At 34.6% G+C, this 12,040-nt stretch overlaps 1 protein-coding gene across 9 annotated transcripts in view; it reads right to left on the reverse strand.

Moving 5' to 3' along the window:
- Positions 1-12,040, reverse strand: part of MEF2A (myocyte enhancer factor 2A) — a 164,896-nt gene that overhangs the window by 134,626 nt on the left and 18,230 nt on the right. For all 9 annotated transcript variants that reach the window (XM_082385166.1, XM_082385158.1, XM_082385160.1 and 6 more), the window contains one exon: positions 3,895-3,979. The gene's annotated coding sequence lies outside the window, so the exon portion shown is untranslated. The remainder of the gene's footprint in view (positions 1-3,894; positions 3,980-12,040) is intronic.

Below are 12,040 nucleotides of genomic sequence, written 5' to 3' on the forward strand. Positions count from 1 at the left end.
TTCAAAAAGAATTAATACAGACCTGAATAGCCCAATATCAAACCCTTCCCACAAAGAAACTCCAAGGCCAGTGGTCTTCGTTGGTAAATTCTACCAAACACTTAAAGAAGAAATAACACCAACTGTATGAAAACTTTTCCAGAAGAGGAAATCTTTCCAACTCACCCTGTTATCCTGATACAAAAACCAGACAAAGGACATTATTAAAAAACTACACACCAATGTCTACTATGAACACAGATGAAAAAAACCTCTCATTAACACAAATCTGAACTTACACAACAATTTAACTCAAAATTACCTTTATTTCAAGATACCAGAAAACATTCACATATTTGCAATTTTTGTCTATTATCTGTATCTGTAACAACTTTCTTCAAGGCTTCAACATCGGAATTATTTTATGCCTTTGTATCACAGACCTAAAGAGATTGAAAGTGAGATAATTCTTGGGATAGCTCACCAAAATAAATGGTTTCTTAATATAAAAAATTTAACCCAGCAATATATAAAAAGTATTAACACATCATGACCAAGTGGGGATTATCTCAGAAATGCATGATTTATTCATTCAACATTCAAAAATCAATCAATCAACTACATTAACAGACAAAAGGAAAAAAACCATGTGATCATCTCAAGATGCAGAAAAAGCATCTGATAAAAATTCATTTGATAAAAATACTCACTGATAATAAGAAAATATACTCCCAGCAAACTATGAATATAAGGGAATTTCTTCAATCTGATAAAGGATATCTATAAAAAACCTACAGCTAACATCATACTTAATGGTAAAAGCCTGGATGGTTTTGACCTAAGATCAACAGTAAGGCAACAGGGATTTCCCTGGTGGCACAGTGGTTAAGAATCCACCTGCCAATGCAGGGGACACGGGTTCAAGCCCTGCTCCGGGAAGATCCCACATGCCATGGAGCAACTAAGCCTGTGCGCCACAACTACTGAGCCTGCACTCTAGAGCCCGTGAGCCACAACTACTGAAGCCCGCATGCCTAGAGCCCATGCTATGCAACAAAGAGAAGCCACCACAATGAGAAGCCCATGCACCACAACAAAGCCCATGTGCAGCAACAAAGACCCAACACAGCAACGAAGACCCAACACAGCCATAAATAAATAAATAGATAGATAAATAAATAGATAAATAAGAGTAAGGCAACAATGTGAGCCCACCACTTCATTCAACATTGCACTGGGACTACTAGGCAGTGCAATAAAGCAAGCGTAAGAAATAAAAGGTACAAAAATTGAAAAGGTAGAGGTAAAATAGTCTTTACTCACAGACAAGATGATGGTCTACACAGAACATTTGAAGGAATACACAAAACTGCCACCAGAACTAGTAAGTTTAGCAGAATCATAAATTACAAAGGTTTATGTAAAAATCTATTATATTTCTATACACTAACAACAAACAATCGGGAACTGATGTTAAGATGCCATTTACAATAACATAAAAATAGAAAACAGAGATCAATTCAACAAAATACGTGTAATACCTTTACACTGAAAACTACAAAATACTGCCGAGAAACTAAAGACAGCTTAAATGGAGAAAGATACCAAATTCACACATCAGAAGACTCAACATCCTTAAGAGATTAATTCTCTCCCTATTAGCCTCTAAAAGCATTCATAATCAAAATCCCATTGAGGCTTTTTTGTAGAAAATGACAAGTTAATTCTAAAATACATAGAGAGAAATGGAAAGGACTTAGAATAGAAAAACAGCTTTGAAACAGAAGAGCAAACTTGGAGGATTTACACTACCTGATTTTAATATAAAGCTATGGTAATCAAGACAGTACAGTATTGTCATAAGGATAGATACATAAATCAATAGAACATAATAGAGTCCTGAAATAGACCCCCATATAATGTCAACTGATCTGCAGCAAACGTGCCAAGGCAGTAATTCAGTAGGGGAAAATATAATCTTTTCAAAAATGCTTCTTGAACAATTTGATTTTCATATGCAAAGAAATAAATCTCACCCCTTACCTAATACCATATATAAAAATTAACTCAAAGGGGACCAAACACTTAAAATACAAGAGCCCAAAGCAGTTTCAAGACATGAAGGAAAAGAAAAAAGGTAGAAAAAATTTTGCCCAATGTCTGTGCCAACTCCTCCAATTTCTACTCAGAATTAGGGCAGAATTATAGGGAAAACAAATCTGAGGTTCTTCAGTCAACATTTGAACCTACTCAAAAGGAAAAGAGTGTTCCCCATCTAAGTACTCAGAGTAACTCCAAAACAAGTAGCTCTTAACTCAGTCACAGTCCTCAGAACCATGCAAAACCTGCCATAAAGAATAAGACACTGTTTATATCTTCAGAACTCAGTGAAAGAAGTATCATAGAGGATACCCTAAAGCTTAAACATAACCCAAATATAACAACTGAAGTTATGCTCACAGCCATCACGGAGGTTCAGAGAAGGTACAGAATTATAGGGAAATTATAGGGGAAATTCTCTGGAATGAGAATGTCTAAATTCCTATTCTGCTTTAATTCAAATCACTCAGTATTGAGCAGTTAGTGAACAATATATATATATATATATATATATATATGAGAAATGTAAAAAAGATGAGAAAAGAAAACAAACCAAATAAACACTGAAAGATATACAGAAGACTAACCAAGGTTTATATTTTAAAATGTGAACTAAACTTCATTATTCCCATCCTTCCTGTACATATACAACTTTTCAACTGAAGGATACTTTTCAATTGGAAAAACAATACCTTTTCCCCTAGTTTCCCAAACTGAAGGATATCATAAAATGGGCTGTTCTGCAGTCAAGGTTTAAGAAGAAAAATATATGGGCATAAGAAACTGACATTGGAATAAAGTATTTTAACAAAAAACTCATTTTGTAAGCTCATAAAAGTTCTTTCTACCATTTAATAATTCAAGAAAAAATTTAAACATTAAACAGCAAAAGTATTCTTAAAACAAGAATAACAAGAGCAAATATTGTAAGTAGCTTTCCCAAGTTTTTACTGACATAACCATCAGGCTTGATCAACTGTATCTAACATTCAGAATGTTAAGGTTAACATATTATATAAAACACACCAAAAACTATCCCCGAACATTTTCTGAAATTACATTATGTTAAAATATCCTAGTATTAATATAATTCTTTTCCATTTTGAATAGAAGGTAGAATTCAAGTGAAGTTTCACTTATGAAAGCTTTTTGAGGAGAACTACACATCTTACTAGCATACTGGAACCATTAGCCTAGGCCAATGTAAGTTTTTAAATCAAAATTGCCTACTCCAGAGCTTTGCAAATATGGGCCTACAACTTAAGGCAAAAAATTCAAAGTCACAAAAAAAGTCTACATTTTAAAAAGATTTCTTAAATTTGCTTAATTTTTTTCTTCAACCCTTCCACCTTTCAAGAGATATGGCTAGATTTGTCCACTTTGTCTTTCATTTGAAAATCTCTCCTCATAATATGTAACTCACGTCCTCAAACCCTCTCTTCCTCCAACTTACTGTCACAGTAAATATGGACTTTAGATTTTTTTTCCTTATTTTCAAATACATGTAATGGACATGGAAAATGGAAGTGGAAAAGATGTAAAAGTATGGGATTATCTCAGCAGTGCCACTATATGAGAAACTGTCACTATACCACATCATGTATATTTTGTGTGTGTGTGTGTATATATACACATACGTATATATGTATATTCAACAGGATTTTATGAATTTCCTTAATTAATCTACCTTAATCCCCAAAATAAACTCCAAAATGACTGTTATTCAAGCTCACAAGGCAGTCTTATTTAAAAAAAAAAAAAAATCCCATTGTGTTTATTTACTTCATAACATAGAAAAAAGGAAAAATGTCTTACCAGAAATGATGTATCAGCAAAAAGTGCACTTAGATGTGATCCTTGCAGAGAATTCTTCTTTGTTACTTTTTCACAAAATCTAATTCTTTAATAAAGAAAAAAATATTAGATGGGTTAGTAATTATTCTGAAGTCTAAAACAAAATTAAATATAATTTCATTACTACAAATTTCAACAATCAACAGACAGTTCCACTAATACTTACTGATCAATAGAAAAATGAATTTTTAAAAATTTGGCTAATAAAAACACAATGTTAGCCAATTGGGCATTGCTAATGTCACTAATCCATTTTTTTCAGGAAGTATTACTTAAACGTTCAGTAATATTCTATCCACGCCAAGGTTCACAAATTGGTGTCCTAGGTCCCACTTTCCTACCCTCTATATCACATGATATACTTTATATTTAACTGGTATACACAGCCTACTGAATTTACGTTTTGATAAAATAGTTACATTCTGAAAATGTTCACTGTACTATGTTCTCATTTAGAAAAAAAACTGTCAATGGGTCAGTGACTTGCATTGCCATAAAATGTGTATATATTCAAATGCTATGTGTATACTTAGAGCTTTCACTCTTTTAAAGGGAACAATGAAATTAAAATGAACATAAAAATGCCAAAAACAAATATAAAACAGATTAATGTCAATAATTCACATTAATAAAGGAACACTAATAAATGCTAACCAATGGAGTAGTGCATAAAGAATAATCCAGTCCTGCTACACTTTTGCTTGGAAATAGTAGCAATACACTTAGGTAGAAAGAGGAAGATGGTAAAAGCCTCTCCTCACCCTGACTGGCCAGGATCAATTTATGACGCTAATCTAATAATTTAGAATTACATGATTGGGTAATTATGACAATCCCCAAGTAAATCTGCTTCATCAAATGAAAATGGTAATTTCTCCACACAAACACCAGTCTTTTGAATCTTGTTCAGCAATACTAATTATTGTGATACTACAATTTTGTTTCTATTTGAAATGTATATCCCCTCTAGAAGCTGGGGGGGGGGGGGGGGGAGTGGAGCCACAGTCTGCCAAATATTTTTTATATTAACGAATTAAGCATTAAAAGCTTTAACTTTAAAACACACATACACACACACACACACACACATACATAAATAAGCCCTTTTTTTTTACCAAGGTTAAAAGGAGCTTGCTTTAAAAAGCCAATTTCAGGGCTTCCCTGGTGGCGCAGTGGTTGAGAGTCTGCCTGCCAGTGCAGGCGACATGGGTTCGAGTCCTGGTCTGGGAGGATCCCACGTGCCGCGGAGCGACTGGGCCCGTGGGCCACAATTACTGAGCCTGCGCGTCTGGAGCCTGTGCTCCGCAGCAAGAGAGGCCGCGATAGCGAGAGGCCCGCGCACCGCGATGAAGAGTGGCCCCCGCTTGCCACAACTGGAGAAAGCCCTCGCACAGAAACGAAGACCCAACACAGCCATAAATAAATAAATAAAAATTAAAAAAAAAAAAAAATCAAAAAAAAAAAAAAAAAAAAAGCCAATTTCAGCTTTTAGTCTAATTGTACCGAAATACAGAACAGAGCAATCTCCTCAAATACCAATACATTACCAGTTTCTAAAATCCAATAATTCAAACTGAAACTATTTTTCATGTGTTCTCATTCTAAACAAAACTAATTATTTTTAAATGTATTTGGACACCAGCTTTGTGTCAGTGTCACAGTAGGAATTAAAGTTTGGCAATTTGACCCACGGTAAATAACAGATTAAATAAAAATTTGATAATTATCCACGTGGTACATATTCTTATATCAAAAAATATTAATTCCTCAATTCTATAAATTAACTGTTATTGACAAGTTTGTTTTGTACACAGTTCTCAAATAGTTTCTAAAAGGTAATATTCTAAAAACCAAGTTTTTATAGGTCGTTTATAACAATCTATAAAGAAATACACTCTCACCTTCAAAAAATAAAACCAAAACTAAAATGTTAGTGCTACAGCCAGTTATCATTAAATTTCACATACTGAACATCCAAAATCCCATTACTCTGTCCAGGTAAGAGCTAGACAACCTGTACCTCTAACAGCTATCTTTCCCAAACCTGGTCCTAACTAATTTCCTAGCTCCCTCTATTTCTAATTAACCTACACTGTTGTTAACCTGGACTACAAGCCATTGCCCAAACTGTCAAACTCTGTAATTTTGTTCAAGATTTTACCTCTACCTGGAAACAACCTTCCTTATCTGGATCAAATGTCCAGTTCAATTGACACCTTCTGTGAGGGCATCCTCAGGTATCCTTTACCACCATCATCACCATCACTTACATGGGGCAAAATAACTATAGTTAGTTTTGTAGGTATGAGTCTCTTCTATTATACTACATGCTTTTTAAGAGAAAGAACTTTTTTGTACTTTTTTCATTTCTATATCCCCAGTATCTAGTCAATACCTGGCACACAATTCAACATTATCCATTCAGAAAACATTTACTGGGTATCCAATATACTCCCGACACTTCTCTAGGTGCTAGGAATAAATCCCTATATCTATTCCTGACTTTATGGAGTTTACATTCTAGTGGGGGAGACCTACAGCACACAGTGAATAAGGGATATATGTGTATACAGCAGGTTTGTGGAAAGTCCTTAATGAGAAAAAAATAAAGCAGGGAAGGAAGTACTGTCATAGGGAGGGGATTAAAATTTGAGAAAAGGTGTCCAAGAAAGGCCTAACATAACAATAATAGTAATAATAACTGCAACAGCAGCAATAACATTTGAGAATTTATCATATGCTAATCAGTAGCCTAACTGCTTTACATATATTAAGTGATGTAAAGCCAACAATAACCTCACTATTATCCTCAAGAGGAAACTGAAATACTAAGAAGCAGCTAGCCAAGGTCACAGAGCTAAACCAGTAAAGTGGTAAAGCCAGGATTAGAACCCAGGCATGCTTTTAACAACTATACATAACCACAGTTCAGTTAATGCTTTTGTTGAATAAATTTAATAAGTGAAATAAATGAATGCATACTATAGCAACAGACTCAAAAGAGAGCAAAGCATATCAGTCTCAGAGGACTGATACACTTGAGCAGCTTCAGATATACAATGAACATCAATACCTATATATGAAGACATCCTGACAAATAACAAGTCGGTGCCTGCTGTGAACAAAAATTATAAACAGTGATAATTCCTCTATAACTTTAAAAATACATTTTAAGCTCCTATATGAGAATTACCAGAACTAAAAATTACACAAACAATATCACAAAAAGCACATGGAGAGATCATTTAAAAAAAAAAAAGAAAACTTTTAAAAAAGGTCCTCTGAAACAAATTAGACCTTTGAAGGCATTACCATTTCAGTGATAAATGTTGAATACCATATTTTATACTATGGCACAAGTTATTGTCATCTTCCAGTTTTCCATATTAATAAAAAAGGGTTAAATGAAATGACCAAGGTTCAAAACTCCTTTCTTCAAATGTCCCAAATATGCTTTATAAAGCAAACAGACGAAACCCAGCACAACTGCTGATAACTGAAGACCTGAATGACCTAAAATAAGTAATTTGCTCCCTAACTCCTATCTCTTGCCATATTAGCTGGTTATTTAAGTGCCTAATCAGTGAATGCCAATAAACTAGAAAGCAAAGTGAAACCAAAGTGCTGCTGACATACTGACATTCCTAGCTTCAAATCTTGAGGGCCTAAAAAGTATCTCCTCAAATCTTGATTAAAATTATCGATACAATTATGAAGAAAATTACTGCTTTATGTTTGGAAATTATCAAAGTTTCTGCCTTGAGCATAACGTAGTGTCAAAGAAAATAGGTTTCTATATGAAAACAAACAGCTTTAAAAATCAATCCAGATTAAGATAAAAATGAAGCAGGCAAAAAAAACCCAAAAACATAAAGTACAGTCTATAAACACAATACAAAGTATTTATTTGCTCAAAGATGAATTTCATTTTGTAATCAAAACTGAGGTTTAAAAATGGTGTTTTTAATTCATGTTCTCATATGTGGTCATCAACTTACTCGTGCCTTAAAAAGATTTTTGCTACTAGCCATGATGTGGTAACTAGTACCAATCATGCTCTCCCAGTGAACTCAACGAGAAAACTGATCATATATATATATATATATATATATATACACACACACACACACACACACACACACACATATATATGTAAAACTATAATTTTAAAACACTGGACAACAAGGAGCTCAGCACTGCAACACCTGAGAAAACGGAAAGTGTCCCCTACAACAGGGGTCCCCAACCCTGGGGGCCACGGACCACAACTGGCCTGCAGCCTGTTAGGAACCAGGCCGCAGAGCAGGTGAGAGGCGGGCGAGTGAGTGAGCGAAGCTTCATCTGCCACTCCCCATCACTTGCATTACCACCTGAACCATCCCCCCCATCCCATCAAAAAATTGTCTTCCACAAAACCGGTCTCTGGTGCCAAAAAGGTTGGGGACCGCAACCCTACAATGAAGAGTCAGGAGAGCAGTGCAGAAATGAGAAGCCAAGCAGAATATGGTGGACTAAGTGAGTAAAAGAGACAGAAACTGAAATTTAGGGAGGCTAAGGAAGCTGGAAACTGTGTGGGAAAGTAATAGAGACGATAGAGTTCAAGAAGACAAAGTGCACCAGAAATTTGCACAGAGGATTCTACAGCAGCTCCATCCAAAACAAACATAACATGAGCCCAAAATATAATTTAAAATTTTCTAATAATCACATTTTAAAAGTAAAATGGGGTTTACCTGGTGGCAAAGTGGTTAAGAATCCGCCTGCCAATGCAGGGGACACGGGTTTGATCCCTGGCCCAGGAAGATCCCACATGCCTCAGAGCAACTAAGCTTGTGCGCCACAACTACTGAGCCTGCGCTCTAGAGCCTGTGCTCTGCAACAAGAGAAGCCACGACAATGAGAAGCCCGCGCACCATAATGAAGAGTAGCCCCCACCTGCCTCAACGAGAGAAAGCCCATGCACAGCAATGAAGACCCAACACAGCCAAAAATAAAAAATAAGTAAAATTAAAAAAAAAAAAGTAAAATGAAGCAGATGAAACTAATTTTAACATAATTCCTTTAACCGGAATGCTCAAAATGTTATCATTTCAGAATACAATTGATTTAAAAAACAGATATTTTACATTTTTTTTCCATAAGTTTCTGAAATTCAGTATGTTTTATACTTACAGAATATTTAAATTTGAACTAGCCACAATTCAAGCTCTCAAAAGCCACACGTGGTTAATTGCTATAATACTTGACAACACAGTTTTTTGCTGAATATAAAGCTGCAGCATTAGTAAAGTGAAACTCTACAAGGCCAGGCAAAGAACAATAACTAGGAAGCAGTAGGCTCAAAAGTTACCAGAGATTACATAAGATTTGGAGATGTTCAAATTCCAAATAGAGGAGAGAAAAATCTCATTGAAACCTGGCGCAGTGAGTAGACGTTGAAGCAGAATCACCTCCTTAGCAGTAGTGCTAAACTACTACTATTTTTTCATAAGAAATGGAATACACTGCCAAAACAAAATTTAAGCCTGTTAAGAAAAAACCAACAAAACCCAGACAACATCATGATGAACATCCAAGAGTCAATCAAAACTTACTCAATGTAAGAAACCAGAAAAATGTGTAAGCTATACCAGGGGAAAAAATTCTGACAAAAAAAAACAGATCCAGAAACAAGATGATGATATCTTTAAAGACATAAACTTTAAAATTTTATAAATATATTAAAAGATTTAATGAAAAACAGAAAAAATGACAATTATTTTGAAAAGAATCAAATGAATTTCTAAAGATGAAAAATATAGTATCTCAAATAAAAAACTAGATAGACTTAAGCAACAGATTCGACAGTGTAGGAAAAAAGGATCCCTAAATTGAAGATGTGAAAATAGAAAGCAAAAAAAGAAACAAAGAACAGAGCATCAAGGACCTGTGAGAATATCAAGGGCAGTCTAAAAATGGTGTAATTGTAGTCCCAGAAGGATAGAGAGAGAAAAAATATCTGAAGAAACAAAGGCCAAAGAATTTCCAAATCTGAGGAAAACTGAACCCATATACTCAAGAAACTCAAGGAACAAAAAACAGGTTAAGCACACAGAAACTGTACCAAGGCACATAATTAACAATCAAACTGCTGAAATCCAGTAATATAAAGAAAATCTTAAACGCAACCAAAGTGAGGGGAAGACACATTACATACAGAGGAACAAAGGTAAGAATTACCACAGACTCCTTGCAGAAAGTAATGCGAACAAGTTTAAGCAAAGGAATAACGCCTTTAAAGTGCTAAGAAGGAAAAACAACAACCTGTAAACTGAAATCTACATAAAGCAAAAATATCCTTCACAGATGGAGAAATAAAAACATTTTCAGACAAACAAAAGCTGAGAATCTGTCAACAGAATGAACCCTAATGTAAACCATGGACTTAATTAATAATAATGCATCAATATCAACTCTAACAAATGTACCATCCCAATGCAATGTTAATAATAGGGAAGGGGGAGAGATGAGAGCGAGAAAGAGAGTATATAGGAACTCTGTACTTCCTGTTCAGTTTTTCTGTAAACCTAAAACTGCTCTGAGAAACAACAGATAGAAACCTATTTCTACAGAAAGGAAGACCAATAGAAATGGTAAGTATGTGAGTTTACCTTTTATTTTCTTACTTTTACTTTTTAAAGAGATAATGGGTTTTAAAGCAAACGTAGCAATAATGTATAAAAATAAAAACATGCATCATAAAATGGATGACAAAAATAGCACAAGAATGAGGGGGAGAAAATTTTATTTCCAAATTGGAAACAACCAAAATGTCCATGAAAGGTGAATGGAGAAATTGTGGTACAAACATATAAAGGAACACTAGGCAACAGTAAACTGGAACAAAATACTGATAGACACAAACACGGATGAATTGCAAAAACATTTTGGTGAGGGAAAAAATCCAGACATTAAAGGTACATACTCTATGGTTCCATTTAGGAATAAATTTGTAAAACTTTGAGCAACCACCAAATACATACAAAGATCACACATTACGAAAGCAGATACTCAACATAGAGAAGCTATACATACGTAGTTAAAAGATTTTTCTGACTTTACAAAGTTAAGATCAAGAACAATCATTATCTTCTGAGTTTTAGTTTCCTCATCTGTAAAACAGTGTAGTAATAGTTTGTATACTTCATAAATTTAGTTGTTAAATTAATTAAATAGTTGTTATTAAATAAGCATATATGCTACGCTATTACTTCACATAGTTCCAGTATGAGCTCAATAAGTGCTAGCTTCGTAAAGAAATAACCCAGAAAAGGGGGCAAATGGAACAAATGGAGACTGCCACTGGAAGTCAATTGGTTAGCAACGTTCCTATTAAAGAGTCATCACTGTTGAAGAAATCAGAAAGGCAAACACTACATACAGCAAAAGCCAAATGAGAAGTTTTGGAATATATTTGGAATCATTTAATATGACTCTAGAACTGAAAACGATACTACTAAGGCCTTAAAAGAATAGATTTATAAACATATAAAAAGACTAAGCCACAAGAAACAATATCTTCAAGTCAGTTAATTTCATAGAAGCAAGCATTTAAGAAAGAAAGTGATTTCAAGCACACATGAAACTAGGGACTGTTCCAATTACAGAAAGTAAAAAGATGACACAAATGTGAGTAGGTGTGAACAAAAAGAGCAAAGCAGGGTGTAGGATGGATAGATGGGCAGAACACAATTATGCGCTACCTTGAAAACAGGAAAACATTTGAATTTAATATGACAAAAAATACACAAATAAGAGAAAGGCAAGACTAATCCTGTCAAGTGGAATAATGCACAATTCCAGCCTCAGTGTGAGGTAAGGTTAAAAAGCTGGGTTCTTTTACAATGCCCACTAAAACACAACCTATCACATTCTTAGCCAGCAAACAGAGAGGGTAGCATTGGTGTTACAATGTGATAGTATACTAATGCCAGAAATGCCTATTTTCCCCCATGCGCTTCCACCTCCATCTATATCTCCCAAAGTACCCATTAGGTCCAAAACATCTCTTCACACAGCCTCAGTTCTTTTTTAAAAAATAAAAAAGCAAATAGCTTTACTGAGATAT

This window comes from Balaenoptera borealis, assembly GCF_965194805.1.
Source record: "Balaenoptera borealis genome assembly, chromosome: 3".
Lineage (NCBI taxonomy): Eukaryota > Metazoa > Chordata > Mammalia > Artiodactyla > Balaenopteridae > Balaenoptera > Balaenoptera borealis.